At 47.7% G+C, this 20,811-nt stretch overlaps 1 protein-coding gene across 3 annotated transcripts in view; it reads right to left on the reverse strand.

Moving 5' to 3' along the window:
* The window catches only part of LOC128141546 (opioid-binding protein/cell adhesion molecule homolog), a 312,385-nt gene that overhangs the window by 196,653 nt on the left and 94,921 nt on the right, over positions 1-20,811 (reverse strand). Inside the window, exon 1 of one of the 3 annotated variants that reach the window (XM_052786401.1) lies at positions 19,313-19,331. The exons of the other annotated variants lie outside the window; for them this stretch is intronic. The gene's annotated coding sequence lies outside the window, so the exon portion shown is untranslated. Of the gene's footprint in view, positions 1-19,312; positions 19,332-20,811 lie in introns of those variants that run through there. 3 annotated transcript variants of the gene reach the window in all.

Genomic DNA, 20,811 nt, shown 5'->3' on the forward strand with positions numbered 1-20,811 from the left:
AAGGCTTACAGGCACTGTCATTTCACGCCTGCCTTGAAGTGCGGCAGAGATGCCCTCTGCCACTCTGCAGCAAGCCAAAAGACGCAGCTGTCTTCATCAGCCTCCACCGTACAGATTGGGAATGCCACCCAATAGTCAAGATGAAGGCAGGTCCATTGCACCCATACAGGGTCAGGGCAAGCTCTCAGACTAAGGTAATCTCTCAGAAACTCAACTGGCTTTCATATATATTATTCAAATGTCAGTCTCAGCTAAAAGCCGTTCCAGTTGCCAAGGTGGCTAACTCCGTGCATGCTGCAGATCATAGCTGTAATGTTCCCATCAATTCTGAGGCTTGCGCATGACAATATCAGCGCCTAACAGCTACCATCAATAACTGTGAACGTGCCTCGGCACAACTGGTCACCGAGCGCCGGCACTGCTTTTCCAGAGGTGAGGGAAACTGCTGTAAGACAGCATCAGTAAGCTGGCTGTGGTAGGCAGGAGCCCAAGGCGTGGGTCTGCTTGCCTCCCAGTCCAGCCCACTGAAAAGAAAAATCCTCCAAGTTTGAGCAAAATTGCAGGCAAGGAAAATCCCTTCCATTATCACACCATCAGCGTTAAGCTAGAGTTATGTCTGCATGGGCAACAAGGACAAAATGGAAGTGGGTTTCCAAAGGTTGCGCTATTTATACTGATAGCTCAGCCAAGTCTGAGACAGACCTCTTCATTTTAAATCAACATAATATTTATGATAGATCACAAAATACAATGGGCCAGAACCTCAGCCAGTGTAAATCAGCGCAACTCTATGCACTTGTGCTTGACCCAGCTGAGGACCCAGTTCTGGCTGTTGGCTTTTAAAGCTCTATTTTTCTTCAGCTACGTAGCTTTTGCCAGCCACGTCTGGGCAAGAAAAACCCAGATATGGGGAGAGACAGAGACCTGTTCACATGGTCACGGCTGTAGGACAGTCTCAATAAGTGAGGAAGAGGAGTATGTGAGAGGTCCTGGCCTGGAAGGGTCTGGAAACACGTGAACCGGCAAAAAAGAAGGTAAATTTAAAGAGTAGTTGATGCAACAGACCAGGAAATCTTCCCCTTGTGAACTGTGTAATCCCCACAGAGTTCAATGATGGGGGAGTGGGAGTGCAGCTCCACTTGACTCTCCATTTCTGGCGGAGCCCGAGCACAAAAGCACTCCATTTAAAGCAGCCTTCATTTCATAACTACATGTCAAGTGCGTGCAGATACTGCCTACGGGCAACGGGAAAACACAGTACCTGATTTTTTTTTTTTTTTTTTTTAGAGATGCCAAGTGTAGGAGGATTCGACAGCCCTCTGCCCATGCCCCAATCACCCCACCTGCCCTGAGCTGCCTCCCTCCAGATTTAGGAGGCTAACTGCAAGGCAGAGTTGAGTTTACCGTCGTGGTTTGTATATCTTGGCCTCAACAATCTCCAGAGCTGTTTATGTTGTTCCTGTGTCTCCTGTTGCCTCCATGCCCTTGAGATGAGGAATTTTGATGAGGTCCACCCAATCATCCTCACGTAACCCTAAGTACCGCTGATCAAATACGTAGTGAAGAGCAATTAGAGCAGGATACTTCACTTCCACAGGCCTGTTTCTGCGTGTTACCCAACAGCTCACTACAAAAAGACAACATGATGGATATCAACTACATATTACTTATTAAACACCTAATACGGCTTTAACGGTTCTGTTTACTGAAGAGTGTTAATCTTAATGAAAATAATATTTGAGGCAGACTGGCAGGATAATTCTCAACCCTTTTATCCAGGGATCTCAGAATACAGAAACAGTAATTGATCCTCACAGCATCTCTGCGGGTATTACACCTTTTTAAAAGGGTAAACAGAGGCACAGAGAGGTTAAATGGTTTGTACAAAGTGCATTTGCTTCTCTGAGTGTTGGTAGTGCAGTCCCTGAGCCCTCAGGAAACCCACAGAAGCATGTGTCTAACAAGAGAAGTCTGTGGCTTTTTATCCCACTTGCCTCTGACAAGCCTGGTTTGAGCTCTGCGATGACGGAGAAGCAGAAATAGCGCTTCACAGAAATTAGAGATGGAGGACACCCATAAGGAAGCTCATCGTTATACTAGAAGAGATAAAAACTCATCGGGGATCTAAACCCCTATGCTTTAGCACAGAAGTCAATCACTAACTGACTGAGATTTGCAGAGAAAATCTTTCCTAGGCAAATGATCGTATTAGGCTCTGTGCACCTTTCTCCGAGGTATCTGGTAGTAGGAGCTATCGGGTACACCCAACTAGACCAGTATCCCCGATGCTCGGGGCTGCCAGAGCATCTAAGGCACTCAGGTACTCCAAAGCATCAGCACCACTCGTGCTATGCAGACCAAGGACCGTGGGCATAGGCAGTGCTGATGGGGAAGGGAGGAAGGAGGGCTGGAGCTCCCTTAGCCCAGAAAAATCATTTTGATCTCCTTTACAGACAGCCTTTTCAGCCCTGCCAAGCCAGGAGAGGGTTTAAAAGAGGAGCCACAACACGGTATAGGAAACACTGCCCTGTGGAACGTTCTCCAAGTAATCTCCCAGCACTAAGAGTTCACAGGCTGCCTCTAGAGTGGGAGAGATGTCAAGGTTCATAATATTTTCCTATTCTTTAAGAGAAATACTTTTTACCATCCCAGAGCCTTCATTATCACTACTTGGGTCCACCTCCTAAAACTCATAAATCTTTCCCAAAATATCCCCCAGCCAGAAAAGCACACCTTAGTCTAAATTCTAAGCAATGCACAGACCCTTAATGACAAGCTCCCGATAACAAAGGCACTTGGGTGTCAATCTATCAACCCATGGACTGGCAAAAAACACCTTAAGAAAAGGAGAGGAGGGTCATAGCTGAATCACCAATTTCATTAGGATAATCACGGTCCAGATGCATTTGCATTTGCATAAGATTATTTGATTTCCCCCAGCACTAAAATGTATTTTATTACACACCAAAACCACCATAACAACAGCCCTGGAACGCGAAGGAAAGCCATCTAAATTAATACTGCTCTTGACTTCATCTCGCCATGTCAGCGAGGGCTGTTGAAGAGCCCCTCCGCACCCATGGGTACCACGTCACCAAGATGACACCTATGTTTCTATGCCCATAGCTCTATATACTAGCATATGCGCATACCTACATAAATTTATGCATGTACATATATGCGCCCAGTTCTTCAGCCGGGGTTTAATTTCACCCAGGTATTCTCCTGGCCTTGGAAGGATTTATTCTTTTTAATCACACCGTAATGCCTTAGCAGGTGCTTATGCATCTGCAGAGAAAGACTGCATATTTAAAAGCCCTTTATCTGCTTTAGTGGAACTCTTGTCTCCGAGGCCACAAGCACACCCATGCAAAACAACCAAAAAAACCCAAAACCGGCATTTAAAATGGGTGTAGGGAGAGCAGGTCTGGCAAATCTGGACATTTCCAACATCAGTATCTCAGCAGATGGAGACCGAAACAAATTGTTCTTACCCTGGCGTAATTTCACAAGATTTTATCCCTACAGCAAAGTCACTTTCCGCTACCAAAAATGATTTTCTGCCGTGCCTGCAGATATCGCCAGAGCACTCTCTCAGCTACGGCAAGTCTTGCAACTTAAGAGGGGAATTGTGGACATGCAAGTCACATCCATCTGGATTTACCTACCGCAGCCTGGGAAATGCATCCTCTTACAGCCACAGAGCTGACAACCTGTTAGCATCACCTATTAGCCTGATCCCAAGCGGGCTGCAATCTAACCTGCTGCAGCTCAAGGGTCTATCAGCTAGGAGAGATGAGGGGAAAGCAGAGACAGCAGCTTGGGGACTGATACACAGCAGGTACACACGAAAGCAAGCAGCAGAGTATTTACATGTGCATAGCCTTGTTAATGGCCTTGCAGCTTGCGCTCATCTGCCCGGGTCCTGAGGATACATACCACCAACGTTGGCTCAGCTAGCCTCATCGAGAAATGAATTCCCATGCCTTCACTAATGCAGTAGGAAGTCTAAATAAGTGCTTTCCACGCACTTTGGACTTGTTTACATGCAGTTCCTGTACTAGCTGTACTGGCTCAGCAAGAAACAGTACAGCCCAATCCAATGGATATAGTTATTCTGCCAGAAAGGCGCTGCGTCAGGCATAGCTTGTTTGCACATGCATAGAGAAACACGACAGGCAGCCCTGCCTGCCTCCGGGCAGCAGCGAGGGCTATCCATCATTAGGAAGCCCAGGAACGAGCCTGGACAGGCTCCAGTGGGAAAAGAGCAGATACCCATCGCCGAGGTTTGCAGCCCCAGGGGATGCCCAAAAGACGGCGCAGTCCCAGGGACGAACCCTCCTTTTTTTTACTGCAATGCAAAGCTGCCAGCACCTTCGTGGTGCGATGCTGGCACCTGCAGCCCTCTCCCTGCCCGCACGCCGCTCCCGGCACGAAGTCCGCATCTCTCCCCTTCCCTCCACACGCGCTCCCCCGTCACTCAGTCTGCCGCAGAGAGGCAGATGGCAGCATCCCTCCCGTTGTATGTATTTTGCTGGGGCTTGTCTGGCTAATGAAAAGCTGCTTTGGATCCCCCTTTGGGCTTTTCAGGAAGGATTAGCAAGGTTTCTCCAAAGCAGACACGGCGAGACAGTGTGTTTCTCTAAACACATCAGGGACTTCTCCAGCGCTTGGCTTTGGCAGGGGCTAAGTGCAGTTGTCTCACAAGTTGTCTCCTTGCTTGGGTATACAAATAGGGAGGTGCTGTCAGGCATCAATATGGGGCTGCTAGGGCTTTACCTCTCGTGGGTGCCTGCACAAATCCAGCCCAGGCTAATAGCAAGTGAAAGCTGTTACCTGCTGACAGCTCGGCCAAGGTCTAGCCGTGCACACACATGCACTCAAATCAGCGTGGGCTGAGGAGAAGCTTCCCTGCAGAAGATGCTGACCCTTGCATGGCTGACACCCAGGCTGGCAGCCCCCGCAGGGAGGTCAGCAGAGCCCAAATAATCCACAGAGCCACCGCCTCATCCTCCTACGTGTCCCCATGATGGAAGACTCGGGAAAGGCCACCCGCCGCTAATGGCTAGGGAGCGGAAACTCTGGCTTTACTCGCCATCTTCTCGACCCACTAGCCAGCATCCATGGCCTTTTGCTCAAATCCTGCCACAAAATGAAGCGACTTGCCCGTGGTCAAGCAGCAAAGCCATGGCAGAGCTGGGGCTGAGGCTGACTTCCAGCTCCACGACCTCCTCAAGACACCAGGTCTTTAGGGAACCACTGCGGAGTCCTAAAACTGGTGCTGGTCCCACTGATCCTCTCGGCCCCAGACAGGCTTGCAGCTGACTTGTATTTCTCATTTGGAGTAACTGGGGCAAGTGATTAGCTCTCTCAACAACTCTTACGGGAAGCTGCTCTTGGCAGGGGTAATTGAATGTTATCCCAGTAAAACAAGGGGAACAAGATGTGATAGCCATATCATCTCAAAATAGGCTATACACAGGCCATTCATCCTTCCCTCTGGGGTCCTGGCTTTGTTTGAGCAAGATTATGAACTCCCCTTCAGAAGAACTTCATCATTTCCACATATTTCCCATTGGCCATGGGCAGGCAGGATCAATAAAGATGTAATCCGAGAGACAGCTGCAAACACAAAAGTTCCTAATGAATTCCCGACCAGACAGACAGCCCAAACACGCGTCCCATCAGCTGGGAATTTGTGCAAAGCCATCACTCCGACACGCTTAAAATTTCCCCATGGAGGGCAGGACCAGAGGCAAGATAGTGTCAGATGGCTCCCAGTCCATCTCGGAGTCTGGCGTTATCCCCGGAGTAATTACTCCACCAGACATCACCACCTCCGACCGAGGGAGAGGTAGGAGGCAGAGGAAAGTGTATTTGACGAAAGGACTAAGGAAATTACCTGGAAGCGTGGCCCTGGGGACCCAGTGGGGAAGGAAAGTTCACACGTGTATAATAAGGATGACTCGGTAGCCCAAACAGTTTGCTCCAGCAAAGCTAATTCCCAGGATGTACTGCTAGTACCGCCTTGGCTTTCCCTTTCTTCCTTTTCTCTTCCTAACTCCTCCTTCTAAATGCAATTTAGTGTCTCTAAAAGTACATATTGTCCCACCATCTAAACAGTTCTACTACAGATGTAGCAAGAAAAAAATGCACATGGATTTACGTGTTCTTAAATTGTACTAGACAAACTGACATCTCTATGGCAGGTAAAAGTTGCACTGAAGGGGATAGCTAGAGTTTTATTTCACAACTGCATCCTCTGTTAAGTCACAACTTCCCATAGCTGCTAATAAGTTAAAAGCCAGTCAGCCCAAATTCACTGTTATTCTGGCAAAACACATTTACTGGTGGTTTTCCAGGTTTTTGTAAAACCTTCTTTTGGAAAACACATAAAAAAAACTTTCTAAGCCATCTGGGGAAACTTGGGTATTAAATTCCCATTCAAATGAGGCACTCACCCACAACTCCTGGGTGGGTTTGTAAATCCCAGTTAAACTGTCCTGACTTTCTATTAAGCCCCTTGCTCCCCTAGAATACCCAGTGGATCTACTGCCACTATTTAGCCAAGAAACTCCTCCAAGCGATAGAGATCTATCATTTTCAAAAGCTAAAGGAACAAGATGCTTATCCCAGCTTCCCAGAAGTCGTTTTTGTGCACAGGCAGAACTGCAGACGCTTCCATCTATGAAGCGCCCCAAACACTCACATCCCTCACCTATGTCCACAACAGCCAAAGAGGGGAAACTCTTCCCTGATGGGGCTGTGGTGCCACATCTGGTCAACAAAACATGCTTAATGGACTACCAAATAGCAGGTTTATTCAATAAAGTAGCCCACTCGGTAGCAGGTTGATATACAATATATATACATAAGTACAGAGTACAATCACAGGGGTCTGCCAGAAGCAAGGATAAGCACAGGGGTATTTAAGCAATGCCCTGCAGCTAAAGGTCCAAAGAACCAATTTTACTTATTGTGAGCACAAGAAAGCATCTCCAGACAGCATTAGTTCAAGGCAGGGCAGATAGAAATGTAAAAGGTCTCACATTTTCCCGTGTAACGCAGAGGTTAAACAGTATGTGTGTGGCCTCCGGCCCGACGGCAAACCCATGTGGGCTGGGGTTGTGGGCAATGAAGGGGTTTGCAGCTCTTTGTATCTGCTCGCTGCTTGCCAGGCCCTTCCTAACCCGCCAGCAAAGCCTGGAGTCAAGTCTTAGAGAGTAAATACTCCACTCGGTAAAGGTAATTTGAATGCCCAAGTGACTCACATCATACAGCAGGTTTTGCTACCACTCCTGCTTCCCCAAAAGTTTATAAATGATGTTACCGATGGCAATGGATCACTGGAATCAATAAGTGCTCTGCTGCAGTTTGTATTGAGCTAATAAAAACACTCAGCACAAGGTGCCGGCCCTGCTTGCAAACACTTCGCTCTGATTGACTTCAGCGGCTCTTTGGTTAAACGGTGCAAGGATTAGGATAGCAGGAGGTCACGTTAGCACAGGCGCCGAGGTCCTGAGGCTGGTATGCCAGCTCCAAACCAAAGGGCCGGGGAGAAGAGATCAATTCTAAAATAGCATGAATTATCTGCCATTTCCTAGTACTATCCCTCCCAGGCTCCCTGCGAACTTCATTAACACTTATTTGCCAAGGTAGGTGACGGATTTCCCAGCTCTGGCCAGTGGGCATCACTCCTCCCTGCAGTAAGGAAGCAGAGCTGTTCAGAGACCTGCCACAGGCCCTTTATAGATACGTGATGGGAAGGATTTAAGTGGCAGGACAGGAGGCTTTGAAATCAAACACCTTCTCTTCTCTTATAGGTGTTGCTGTGATTTTTTTGAATGGCCACAATGTGCCTGCCGTGAGAGCTCATGTACCTAGCAGTACTCAATTTAGCTGTATGAATAGGATTAATTACTGAGCGATTAAATGACTTGCTCAAAGTCAAAACGAATCAGTGGCAGCACCAGAAAAATAACCCAGCAGTCCTGGCTCGCAGTCCTTCACACCTGACATCAGATCACACCACTCCAGTCACCTGCTTGGTTGATATTTATTCACTTAATTGCAGTCGACTATCAGTCTCCCTGCCCTGGGTCGCAAGACTCAAGCAAAGCGGACCACCGAGTATCCAAAGCAAAAGGAGGCTCACCCTGTTGAAAAGGCTGCTTTGTCATTTGCTCCTCTCCAAAGTTAGCTGTCAAGAGCATCTGGGCATTTGGCTGGATTGCTCCCTGATATACGAGGAGCATGTTGAACATGTGCTGCCTGCAGTTGGTACAAGATTCTTTGTCAACCCAAGCATTGCTTAAGTGCCCATAATAGGGAACAGGTTGCCCAACAGTTCCTCCTCCCTGATATTGATTATGGGGATGTAATACTCCATAGAGCAGCAGCAGCTGTCTTTCACCGGCTGGATATTACGCATAATAAAGCACTGCAAGTTCCTTCTCTCATGCAGTTATTACCCGATGCACCACAACAACTCCCGCAAACAAGCTATGCTGGCTCGGACTAGCCGCGGGCATCCCTAACTTAAAACAAGCACACAGCAGGGACTGGCCATGTACCGCAGGGACTCGTAGGGCGATAGCCCGTGAAGTCCAGTAGCCTGAACAATCCCTATTCATTTGAAGGAACATTCAGGAAGCTCTATAAAAGAGTCTATACATCCAAAAAGGCAAAGGGAATGAGCAAGATCCTCCACTCATCCGCATCCTATTGATGGTAACAACATACACTACCAACTCTGCAGTCACCAGCATCACAGCAACCAAATCAGCTCCTGTGTTACACGAGACTTGCACTCCATCCACTGCCCTCCGGTTTCCTACGAAACTCTTAATGCCCACGTACACGCACGCTTCCATTTGACTTAAGCAAGCTCTCGGTTTTAGTCTTACAAACACAGACCGCTGCATGTGCACACACACAACAAAAAACAAGCGGAGGGGTTCAGCGTGGGTCCCCTCCTGCCTTATTCCAGTACGCTCCTTTTCCTTAAAAAGCACGCTACGCGTATTACAGCAACAGCTGGAACGAGAGGCTTTTGTGCAAAGTTCAATACACACACAGAGGAACAAAATCTTTTACCAAACCTGCCTGCAATCAGAGAAGAAGAGTGAGCAAAATGACACACTGCTGGGGAAGAGAGAAGCAGACTGTAAAACGATTTGCTGAAGGTCACGCAGTCAGGGCTGCAACACAGCAGGGACGTGTCCTGCATCCCAGGTCAATTCCTTAGCCATACCACTTTCTAGCTCCCATATACATTTGGTTTTACATCTTTTTGTATTCCTTCCCACAGGCTGCGAGGCAGTGCTCCTTGCCCGGAGCAGTCCTCCCAAATCTCCCTCCTTGCAGGCTCTGCCTGCACAAAACCAGCCTGGAAGCCAAGAGCTTCAAGCAAATGAAACCAGGACAGTCTGAAGGGAAACGCTTGGGCACCTTTAACCATTTCTGTTGCTCTGATTTTTATTAACAAATGGCTTCCATAATAAACATGACCTCTCTCAGGAAGCCAGCCAGGGCTGGCCAAGGAGGCAACATGTGCTCTCACAAGCTGGAGTATCCCAGGGGAAGACCCTGCATCCCCGCATCTGCATCTACACGGACATAACCCTTCCTAACTACTCCATACCCTCATGTTTGCCCCGGATGAAAGCAGCTCTGAGCCACGGCTCATTTTGCCAGGCTGTCACTCACCGCGTTGTTCATTACAGGGAAATGAACTCCGTTCCCAAGCGTCTGGGGGACAGAGAGTAATTGGGTTCTGTGCAGCCTTTTCACTTAATTTACTCAAGTTGTATTTATTTCTTACAGAATTAGGTTTTAGCGGCTGATAGACAAGACATCAGAAAAAGACAGAGGCAAATAGAGAAAAATGATGTCTCTCCACCTATCCTTTTTTCTTCCCCTCACTGTCTCAGTCATCTCTGCCACTCTTTCATCCTTTTACTAAGGAACATGGAGGGCTGTTGCTAAAAAGCTCTCCTTCATCACCATGTGGCTTTGTAAAAGGTAACCTTATTATCTAAGTTCATCCCAATATGGAAAAAAGGATATTTAGCGTGGGTTAAAACATGCCAGCAGAACAATCAGCTGAATTTAATGAAATCAAAACATTTGCAAGAACCTATTGATTGTGTTGACATTTTCAGTGAAAAATTATCAAAATGTTATTTTTTTATAAGGTTGAAGTACTGTATTTCAACATATTATAATTACATCTGATAGCCTTATGGAAAGAAATTCTGAATATAATATAAAAGTCAGAAGAAATTGCCTCAACTTGCCAAAATGAACCACGCTAACTAACATCAGGACTTCAGAAGACTTTCTCATGCCGACACTCGAGGCAAAGCAAGACCCAAAACCGAGAAGCCCACACCTGCCACCTGTTTTTAAAACCTCTTCCAGCAGCACAATCCTGCGCCAGAATGGCAGAAGGAGGGGAATGTCATGGGCTGAGTAATTAAACTTTGTTATCTCTGCCCCAGCAGGCAGGGACCAGCTTTGATGAGCTGAACGTCAGCATCTTGCATCTCCGATGGCCACAACACCCCTGTGTGCATAATCCTGCGATGTTAAATCCCTTCTCTGAGTTCACACGGGATCTAAAGAGCAGCCACCCTCAGTAGGCTATGGTTTGCAGCAAACCTGGTGCTACCACCTCCTTGGTTTGCTCGGAGAAAGGGCATGGGATGGCACAGGGGGTAAGAAGCGGAAGAAGAGCACACATGGCTTTGCCTCACCCTGTGGCACCATAAATTATGCAGCTGTCTTCATCCATTATTCAGCATAATTTATTTTGAACATTTAGATCAGCAGTTTGTGTGAGGGGGGGGGAAAAAAACCAAAAAAAACCCCAGAAGTGGAGGGGAAAGGGGGAAAAAAAAAAAGGGAATTAAGTGAAGGAGAGAGAGAAGCACTGGAACGGACAGTCTGGTCATTAATCAAAGACGGGCAGTGAGATGACAGGATGAGAAGGAGCAGCTGGAAAGCCACTTAAATAATAACAGGAGCTCCAATTCCCCCAGCCTTTGAGGAGCAGAGGGTGAATGAAAAGCCCTGTGCATACGCTGTTTTAAGGCTATAAACAGCTTTACCCCTCTTCCTCCCAAAGGCTAGAGCCCCTCGCACGCTCAACAGAGAGCAGGGCTGCAAAAGCAGGGTGATCAGCAAATGGCTTCCCCTCCCCGCCTTTGCAACACCTCCAGCACCCACCTCCTGCAAACACCTGGGTAAAATAAACCTGCAGACAGCCAGCATGCGTCCATCCGAAGGACGCTTTCCCCCAAAAACTCAGGGCAGCACTGCCAGGAGGGAGGACACCAGCCCACATCTGCCATCCTGAGCTTACCAGCCAGCCCAGCTTTCTGAATTACAAATGCTTTCTCATATATAAGTCTCAATGTACATTAGCATATTACTCCACGACTAATAAATTGGAGGAAATAGCAACTTGCCCAGCAGACATACCCCAAACTTGAGACTGGTGAGTTCAATGAATAAATTGCTTACATTAATTATTTGCTCAAATCTAACATGGACAGCACCGCTCAAGAGCAGCTGCCCCAAAGCCATAGCATTATCAGCAGCTCCGAGGTACTCGGGCGCAAGAAGAAAAATCGTGACCAAGATAAGCTAGGCCAAGTTATCGCCACGAAATATCACTTACTGCAAAGAGGAGGTGCCCTTGGTTTGCAAAAGTCTCCCTCTGCCAAGGAACTGACAGGTTCCCTTGCAGGCACCTTCGCCAGCATCTCAAAGGGCTTCTCAGACACTCATTCCCAGTCCTGCAGGGAGCAAGGAGTTACCATACCCTGGTGCTGCAAGATCCTCACGCAGGAGCAAGCGGTGGACTCAGGTTAGGGGTGTTTGAAAAAAATCACAGGGGTTTGCAGGAGCATTTACAGAGGAAATGCAAGCTATTCTCTGGAATAAATCAATAAAAGTTTTGTTTTGTGCCTTTCAAATCCGCAGGGGACCATCGCATCCAGCTAAGAAGAGCAAGTTTTGTTTGCAGCAGAAAGAAAAATGTTTCTATTGTCAAATTATCATGACACCTGAGGTGCTCGCTAAAAACCAAAATACCCACGAATTCCTTTCCCATCACCACACGTGTTGGGAACACACTGAAAAGCAGATGATTCGTACAGTAACCACTTGCATCCCAAGTCGGCACAGCAGGACCGTGTCCCAGCCAAACACACCGGCACCACCACCAGAGCTCGGTGTGAGACAGGCCAGCTCCGGGAAAGCCACCAGCACTGTTGAGCAGAGGGTAATTTAGTCCATGCATGCCCCTCCGCTCCCATTTTTCCAGGCCATAGCCCTGGAAAGGCAACGTGCTGGATGGGGAAGGGACTGGCAGGCTCCAAGAGCCTTGCCCAAGCAAGCAAACACTGAAACGAGAAGAGGAAAGCTCCAAGTTTTGATAACTCCACAGCTGCTCTACCATCAGTATTGGCATCACCAGCATCACCAGAGCACAAGAGCAACGACCCCAGCAGCGAGCCTGCCCGTGCTAGGGCTGCAGCTTCTGCTCCTCTCCTGACAGCAGCTATCTAGCCGGCTTTGCAAAAGCTGACAAGAGAGGGGAAGCAAGGTGGGAAATGAGGTAGCTGGACCACTTCGTGCACCCCACGGGGATGGGGCCATTGATGGGACCCAGCTAGAGACATTGAAGTCCCGGAGCAACTCATCACAGCACCTGCCTGGGAAGGGCACTCGCCTTCTGGTTTAGCCTTTTTTCAAGTTGTCACCGTTGCTTTCACAAAGAGTTACCAAGCTCTCATTCTCTCTGAGTAACCCCAGAGGAGAAGATGCTGATGGTGTTTCACCAGACAGGGACATTTTAGCTAGAAAACCAGTTACCTTCAGGGGAGACACAGCACGGAGCCTCATTACCACTCAGGATTGAAATGCTGCGCTGGAAATCTCTATCATTCCTCACACCCTGATGGTCTGTCGAGTTTACCAGTGCCCGGTTTGCAAGGAGACATGCTTCATCCCCACACCTCACCTACTCTTGGCTCCTCTTCTTCTCAGTTCCTGGGAAACTCAATACAACTAAGCTGACTTTCAAAGCTTTAATGGGACCAGATGGTTCCATAAAATATAAATGCAGCGATAAAAATACCAACATACCTCCTAGTGATTAACTTTGGATCTACCCTGACTAGGAAGGATTCAACTGAGCTTCGTTGAACTGGCAAGCTTGCCGCCTTCCTCCTGCAGATGGGTCCATAAACTCCCTCTGTGCCTTTCATCTGTTTCAAGAGCAATGCCAGAGGTCTCTCCCACCTCTTTATGGTCCTCCAGCCCCTTTTGAAGGTTTGGTCTGCCAACCAGCTAACATGCCGTCCAGTTCCTCCTCAAAGAGGTGTTATGACAGGAGAAAAGCTATAATAGGTTTCTCATAAACGCCACGTTACCAAATGGTTTCATTTGCTGCAGTAGAGGATATTGGGCAACCCAGAACAAAGCAGATCCTTTCATGTCACTTAAAAATACTAAGAAACTTTCATAGACTGAAAACTAAAATAAGACTAAAATTACCACACAATTTCACTCGGTAATTTTTGCTGGCATGGAGATGATCACTCCTTGCTTTGGTAGTGAACAGATAATTCCAGACTTCAAAGGCTTATTTCAACATTAAGTAAACTTGTTAAATTAGTGGTTTGAAAGTTGTAATAAACTACCTAGATGAACATGACATGGCAAACAGCATGGCTTTTAGAAAATAAAGTCACACCTCTCTAATCTATTACAGTTCTTTGAGGAAGGCAACAATACCTTCAAGAAAAGCAGGTACAATTTATTGGACTTTCAAAAATGTCTTAATTAATAATAACCAGTACCCCTGAAGAAGCAGCAGGCTATGAAGATGAAAAACATCTTCCTGCAGATGCCTTGTGAAGGGATGTCATTTGAACAAGGAATTTGGAGCGTAAAGTACACAAACCAGGCGGCAGCTGGAGAAGAGCAGCAGCTTGTCAAAAGCCATACAAAGCGGGGATGTGGGAGAGTGAAAAATAAAAGTCAGATCTCCTGAGTCATGGCTCTCCCACCCCTGTATCAGGCAGATCCCAAGCACGACAGCGACACGGCAAGGAGGACGTAAGACGACATGCACGGTAGCTAGATTCAAGCCACCGCGGCTGAGAAAAATCACGGTTTAACAACCCAAACCCATGTCCCAGAGCTCCTGCAGGGTTTACACCGCCTGTGCTACATCTTCACCCTTGCACCTTCAGGAAACTGGAGTTTTCCTCACCCATCCCGAATAAATCCAAGGGGTGCATAACACCTCCTACCACGGTGAAAACACCCCCTGGGGCCAGCAGGCAGCAACCACAGCAGAGCAGCAAATGGACAGAGAGATGGAAATGAAAGAAAGCAATGACTAAAAAGATGAGAAGTTGATAGCAGATTAAATCAGCCAAGCTGGGGTGAAGTTTTAAATGGCATGGGGAGAAAAGGTGTCAAGTTTGAAGCATTTGCGATACAAATGCTATTCATTTTAGTCAGAAGGAGAGGACTGTGGGAAATTCAACATTATCTAACACAGGCAATTAAGAAAACAATGACAGCTGAAATTTAATACAGACAAGTACAAGGTAATGCCTATCAAAAGCAACATTTCCAACAACTCATACACACTGATGGATTCTAACTTCATTGTAACCACTCAGGGAAAGGAAAAAAGCTACACATCGCTCTGGACAACTTAACAAAACCATCTGATCAACAGACAACGGTGGCCAAGAAAGCAAACCATAGTGACAAAGGGAGAGAGAACAATAACTGAAAATATTGTGATGCTATCATGGAAGAAAACAACATTCTCAACTTGCAAGATCTTCTTCAGCATCGGATAGACAGATGTATGTAAAAGGGATAGGAAGAAACAACAAAAAAATCTGATCCTAAACACATTTCCATACCAAATGAAAAAAAATTGGGGGTGTATCATTCAAGAGGAGGATAAGAAAGGAGAAAAAAAAAAAAAAAGATTGCAGAGCAAAAAAATAAGGTTATGTGGTGCCTTTTATTCATCCTCCTGTAATGAAAAGCACATATTCACTGACACTGAAAGCCAACAAATTTGGAAGCGATAGACAACATCTCAGCAGAAACGTCCAAGCTGCTCTGGGAGCCTTTGCCATAAGCTACCAGCAATGCACAGAGATTATCAGGTTTTGCAGTAGCATTAGACACGAGCACGAATATTGAAGCCCAAAGACCTGCTTGTAGGATAAAAATCTATTAGGATCCAAATGGAGGCCAAAGCGAAACCCCTGGGAGTCTTTCCCATTTGTGGTTTTGGGCAGCCTGGTATTTATTTAATGACAGCTCTTTGTAGAGGTCCGAGGCCAATTACCAATGGCCTGGAGTGAGGAAAGAAAATTTTCCCTTAGTTGTCTCTTGGGAGGACTTTTCCCCTTAGCTCACGAGGAAGCCAAGCATCAGAGGCATCCCCCCAATGACTGCCGCTGGAGGCAAATCAAGTGACGCTGACGGGAAGGACAGAGGTACTTCACACGGTGGATTTACTCAGGAAGAGATGAAAATCGGGGCAAACAACGTGGCCTTTCGCAGGGAAGCGTGCTCCTCGCAGCATGCGGGAGAGGAATGGCCGCTGGCAGCAATAGCAAGGCTCAGCAGCATGAGGCACTATTGATTCAGCTTTGACGGACGGCAAAAAAAAGTGCTGCTGGCCTGATCTGACCTGGAGGGAGAGATGACACAGCTTAAAAGGGCCTGGGTTATTCACTGCCATTTATAGGATGGCTGCACTGGCAGATTAATAAGGTCAGTATCTCAGCTGCGGAGTCCAAAGAGCCGGCGGGAGGATGAGGAGGACCCATGGGAAGAGGGCATTACGGGAACCCTCCCATCCATCCCTCTAACATACCAGACGAGGGGGGAAGAAAGCACTTTCCTTTTCCAGTAGGACACTTTATTAATTCCTAAAGTGTTGACAACCTTAGTCGGGAGGCGGGGAGAAGGGGAGGCAGCTCAGTGCGTGTTTACGGGGACCTGCGATTTGCAGCCACGGTCTGCCACCACTCATAACCAGGGGTGGATGTGAAGGGCAATCTGAGCACATTTGCAAACAGATTTAATAATAAGGGGCTGTCTGCCTCGATATGTCAAGCTAGCTGCAAGTACTGCAAAAGAATATCATCGAGTGTGACATAATGCAAAGCAGGATAAGGTCACTTGCTTTGCTTTCCTCTGTTTTAAAGCATCAGAAAAATTCTTTTCAAAATACAGCTTTCACAGAAACATGACCGGCTGCCTGAGGAACGGCTCGAGATCAAGCGTTTGATATTCAAAATTAATCCCAAGAGGACAAGGCACAATACATTTGCTTTCCCTTCATCCATTTCCAGGCTGGAGATATCTCTCATCCATTAACTCAGCTGTCCCCCTCCTCCCTTATCCCCCGACCAGGTTTTCTTCACAGGCTCATAGTTCACCTCTCTTTTTTTTTTTTTCTGAACCATTGATCTAAATGAGGGGTCTGATCCCATGCTCCTCATTCAACAGGGATTTTGAGCTGAGTGAAACCTTCACGAGTGAAATCTTAGATTTTATCATCTCCACAAAGCCAAATGCCACAAGTTTGCAGCCAAAAACACTCAAGGTGAAATTAAGATAACTAGGGACTCCCGCAGTTTTCACCTTCGGGAAGAAACAGAAACAAACCCGAGAAGGAGGCCTTTAATGACAACTCCAAAAAGTTATTTAACTCAGATCTGTTTAGGATTTAAATTGGGATCACTGCAACACAGGCAAGCAAAAACCTTGCATGTGGGGAATGTTTCAAAACACAATGTCTTGCTTTTTTCTTTCACACCAGAGTGCATTTCCAAGCTGTCCCTTCCCTGCAAAGCCCACCGCCTCTCTCCACCTGGGCACTGCCCGTCGTGCCCAGTGCTGTCACTACAGATGCGCTTCCCCGCAGAGCTCGTCTCGGGGGGAAGTCACTGGAGGGGACAGGAGCCCCATAACATGCCTTCCTCTGACACTCTCCGGTCCTAAACAACCACTCGGGTGCCCAAAACAGAGTGGCTGAGCATGCCCAGATGCTCCTAGCACAGCTGGATGCTCCCAGCACATGCCGGTGCCCCACCACAGGAAGCGGCTGCTGGAATACACGAGTACATGCCACAGCAATGCCCTGGGGAAAAGCCGAACTTAGGGAGGGAAGTTAACTTTGCAAAATACAAATGCTCCATATGAAATGAGGCATAAGAAATGGAGCCCTGGCGACGACATCTCAAGACGTGTAAACATCTGGTAACACTTATCGCTAGGGACACCCAGTAACTCACCCAGCGCTGATGGCAGCAGAGATGCTCGGGAAAGTGTCGACGATGGGGTAACGCATAGCTGAGAGGCAAGGCTGTCTACCAGTTGCAGAAGTGGGCACGGGAAGTCAAGACACATAAATCCAAGCTTTCTCACCACCACAGCGCAACTGCGGGGAAGTCCTGCTGGGAACACGTTGGGGTCTCTTGGAGGCTGTACGTGAGGCACGGTGCAGAAGCACAACTGCACGCAGCTGCGCTGCGGCAGCAGATCCATAAAGGGAAAGGGCAGACTGGTCCTAGGTGAAGACTTACCAAGTTCCTCTTTGCTATCTAACCCTTGGCTAGCTCCTAACATTATTATTAACTGCTGTGCAAAGCTGAACTAAAAAGAAAGCAAAAAAACCCCCAAGCAAGCTGATATTCCAGGAGAAAAAACAGTCCCTTCCTCCTACCCAGACATCAGCAATACTGCTGAGATTTCAGTTGAAATCTGCCTATGGTGTCTGACTTAGGAGGTGACCCTAGAGTCACCCAAGTCTATGGTGACTTTAGCCCAGCTAAAGAAAGGCCTCAAGCCACCAGCACAGTGCTTGACCCAACACCATCCAGCAGGATGGTTGCACCCTCCTGGCCAGGCTGTGGAGTAACACGACAGCTCTTGAGTCTCAGCCCACAGGGCCAGTAAGCTCACAACAAGCACCTGGATGTGCTTGGGTGACGGATGACCCACAAACAGCAAAACTCTCAGGAGGCTTTGGGAAGCAAATGCCATCGGCAGGTTGCTCCTGCCCTCTGGTCAGTGCAACCCAAGGGTTCGTAGCAGCTGGCACTACAGCCGTGCCCACGGCCACCAAACTGAACAGCTAAACTCATTTGGGTAGAGGAATGCAGACCCATGCCCAGGCTGAAGAATGATTTAAACCGTTTAATGATATGGGAAGCTTTGCTGTGCACATGGCCCGATGGCTCAGGATAACCAGAAACGGAGAGTCAGGACATTTGGCATCCACCAGCTCGCCCCAAATTCAGTGCCAGCCATGAAGGTGAGTCACCCTGCAAGATGACATGAGGACAAGGTATACCCACATGCTGTCTGTGGCCACCTGAGCTCACTGTTCACACCCAAAGCAAAGGACCCAGACCTCCCCTCCTTCTTCTCCTTGCACAGCACTGGCAAATACCTGCAGTCCCTCCCACACGGCCAAATCCATCCCACGCTCATGCTTCCCAAAGGTCCTCCAACATTACAGCTGCCCCAGCTGGTGTCTGGGCTCTGTTCAGCTCTGCCGAGGAGACCTATTCTTTTTAACAAGCATGTTAACATAACATACAAAACCCTCCAGCTCTCAAATTTCTCAGGAGCCCCAGAGGAGTACAGGAAATTCTTCTTAATTACAATGTGTGTGTTAAATAAGGACACCAGAAAGCAGTGTTTTAAAATACCTGGGAAAGGTTCTGAAGACATCACCATTGCCCCTGTTTGGGTTTAAAGGGTGGCCACCACTTTTAAGGGCTGTGTAATCCCCAGAGCCTCAAAGGGGTTGATGTTATGGCAAGGCCGCCAAGACTCCCATCTGAGGGGGCTTCAAACCCAGTGGAAAATTTGAAGCTGTGGCTGGAGAGAGATGTGAGAAGCCACAGTCGTGATGCTGCAGAGGAAGCAGCCCCCGACACAAAGTTTTCACTAAATAATTACAAGCAAGTCACTATTCCTTTAACAACAGACCAAGCCCTTGAAAATCTAGTTGCAATGCCACTGCAGCCTCGGCTCATTTGTCATCTGGTGAGTAATCACTCACCATCACAGGAGTTTAACCCTGTCACAGGAGACAGCAGCTCTGTCACTCCCGGCAGCAACACAGCGGCAAGCAGGACAGCCGCGCGGGGATGTGTCTGCGCAGATCCACACCTAATTCCCGCAAAAGTGGCTTTTTCCAGAAGGCACAGATGTGTGCGTGTCCCTGTGTGCACATCCCTACCTTACACCCGTCCGGCTGGTGGGATGCTCACCATGACCTGGACGGGTCCAGCCCTGCTCCTCCCCGGAGTGCTGCCACTTAGAATTCGCTAATTAAGTCCTGTTAATGAATTCCCTCCAATGCCTATTCACAGCACATTTGTGCTCCCCCTCTGCCAGCACTCTCGCCAATCAGTTGGTTGTTGGGAACTTGTCTGAAATCTGGGGGAACGTGCCAAGAAAGCCCATTTCAGCTTCACGGTCACGAACGCTCACGCCAGGAGCACAGCTTAACATTGCATTCATCCAAGGAGGGAGCAATCACAGCCTGCCTGGGACTCTGTCTGTGGCAGGAGAACAAGAATATGACACATCATCCATTTTTTATCAGGTCATTCTATGGCTACAAGAAGTCTCTACTCCCAAGCAACTACCTACAAACAAGCTACAGATCAAGTGCCACTAGCAAAAATTACCCAGCTACAGCAACCTGCTCGGAAGAAAGCACAGTCCATCCACCAGTGGAAGAAAAACAAGCAGGGAAGGTGAATTATTTGTACAGATGACCACGCGGCCCTTCGCATATTGTGCACTACTGATACCCACGTATAACTAACATGCGAGCAAACGAGGGTAATTCAGATATACGCTCAGTTGACACTAAATATGTTTGTTCCTTAGACACTTCTTTTCATCCCCAGGATGTCTCAACATGTGAGCATGTTAATTCCCTAGTGATTAACTTCTTTATTTATTTAAAAAAAGTAGAGAGGTTTTCACAAGCATGACTGTCACTCAGCATCTCTCACCGACAGCAAGACGGGAATGATTTGTGACAAACGCTCTGTGCCAACGGTGGGTGTCTCCTCCAAAGGGAGGTATCCCCTGACCAGGGCACTGTCTGGGGTGGGGGGGCTGTCTTCCAACCACTGACTGCAGAAACAGCTCCCACTTAAATGATACTCAGTGTCTGGGGCTCTTCCCTTCCCTCCAAATACACAGCAAAAAATGCAAGAGCATTAGACAAAGTGCATTAGACACAGCCCATGTGCATGCAGGAAGGATGGGACACAAGCCCATGGTGGTGATATGCAGCAAACCCAGAGAGCATCCCTCCGAGAAAACCCTCCCCGGGAAAGCACCCGCTGGCAGCCAGCATGAGAGGCAGCTCAGTGCAGAACAGAAAATCTCTAAACGCTGATAGAAATGCCACAGAAGCAATGGTAAAGCTTTGCAGCTGGTTTCCCTGCCTTCCCAGAGGGTGGCCAGGGCTTCTCCTAGAGAGAAAGAGGAGAAATGAGAAACACTCCTGCTTAAAATGAATAAAATATGTCACTCCTGATCTTGTAGCTATTAAATCACTGGCTATACAATTACTTAATTATGTAGCAGCAAAGGCGGGGGGGGGAGAGGAAGATGGTATTTTTCCTCCTGAAAACTTCAATTTGCTACCTCAAGAAAATAATTACTCGATTCAAACATTAAATAATTGAGACATTCATTAGTAGTCCCATTGTATGA

The sequence above is a fragment of the Harpia harpyja genome, chromosome 4 (genome assembly GCF_026419915.1).
Source record: "Harpia harpyja isolate bHarHar1 chromosome 4, bHarHar1 primary haplotype, whole genome shotgun sequence".
Classification (NCBI taxonomy): domain Eukaryota; kingdom Metazoa; phylum Chordata; class Aves; order Accipitriformes; family Accipitridae; genus Harpia; species Harpia harpyja.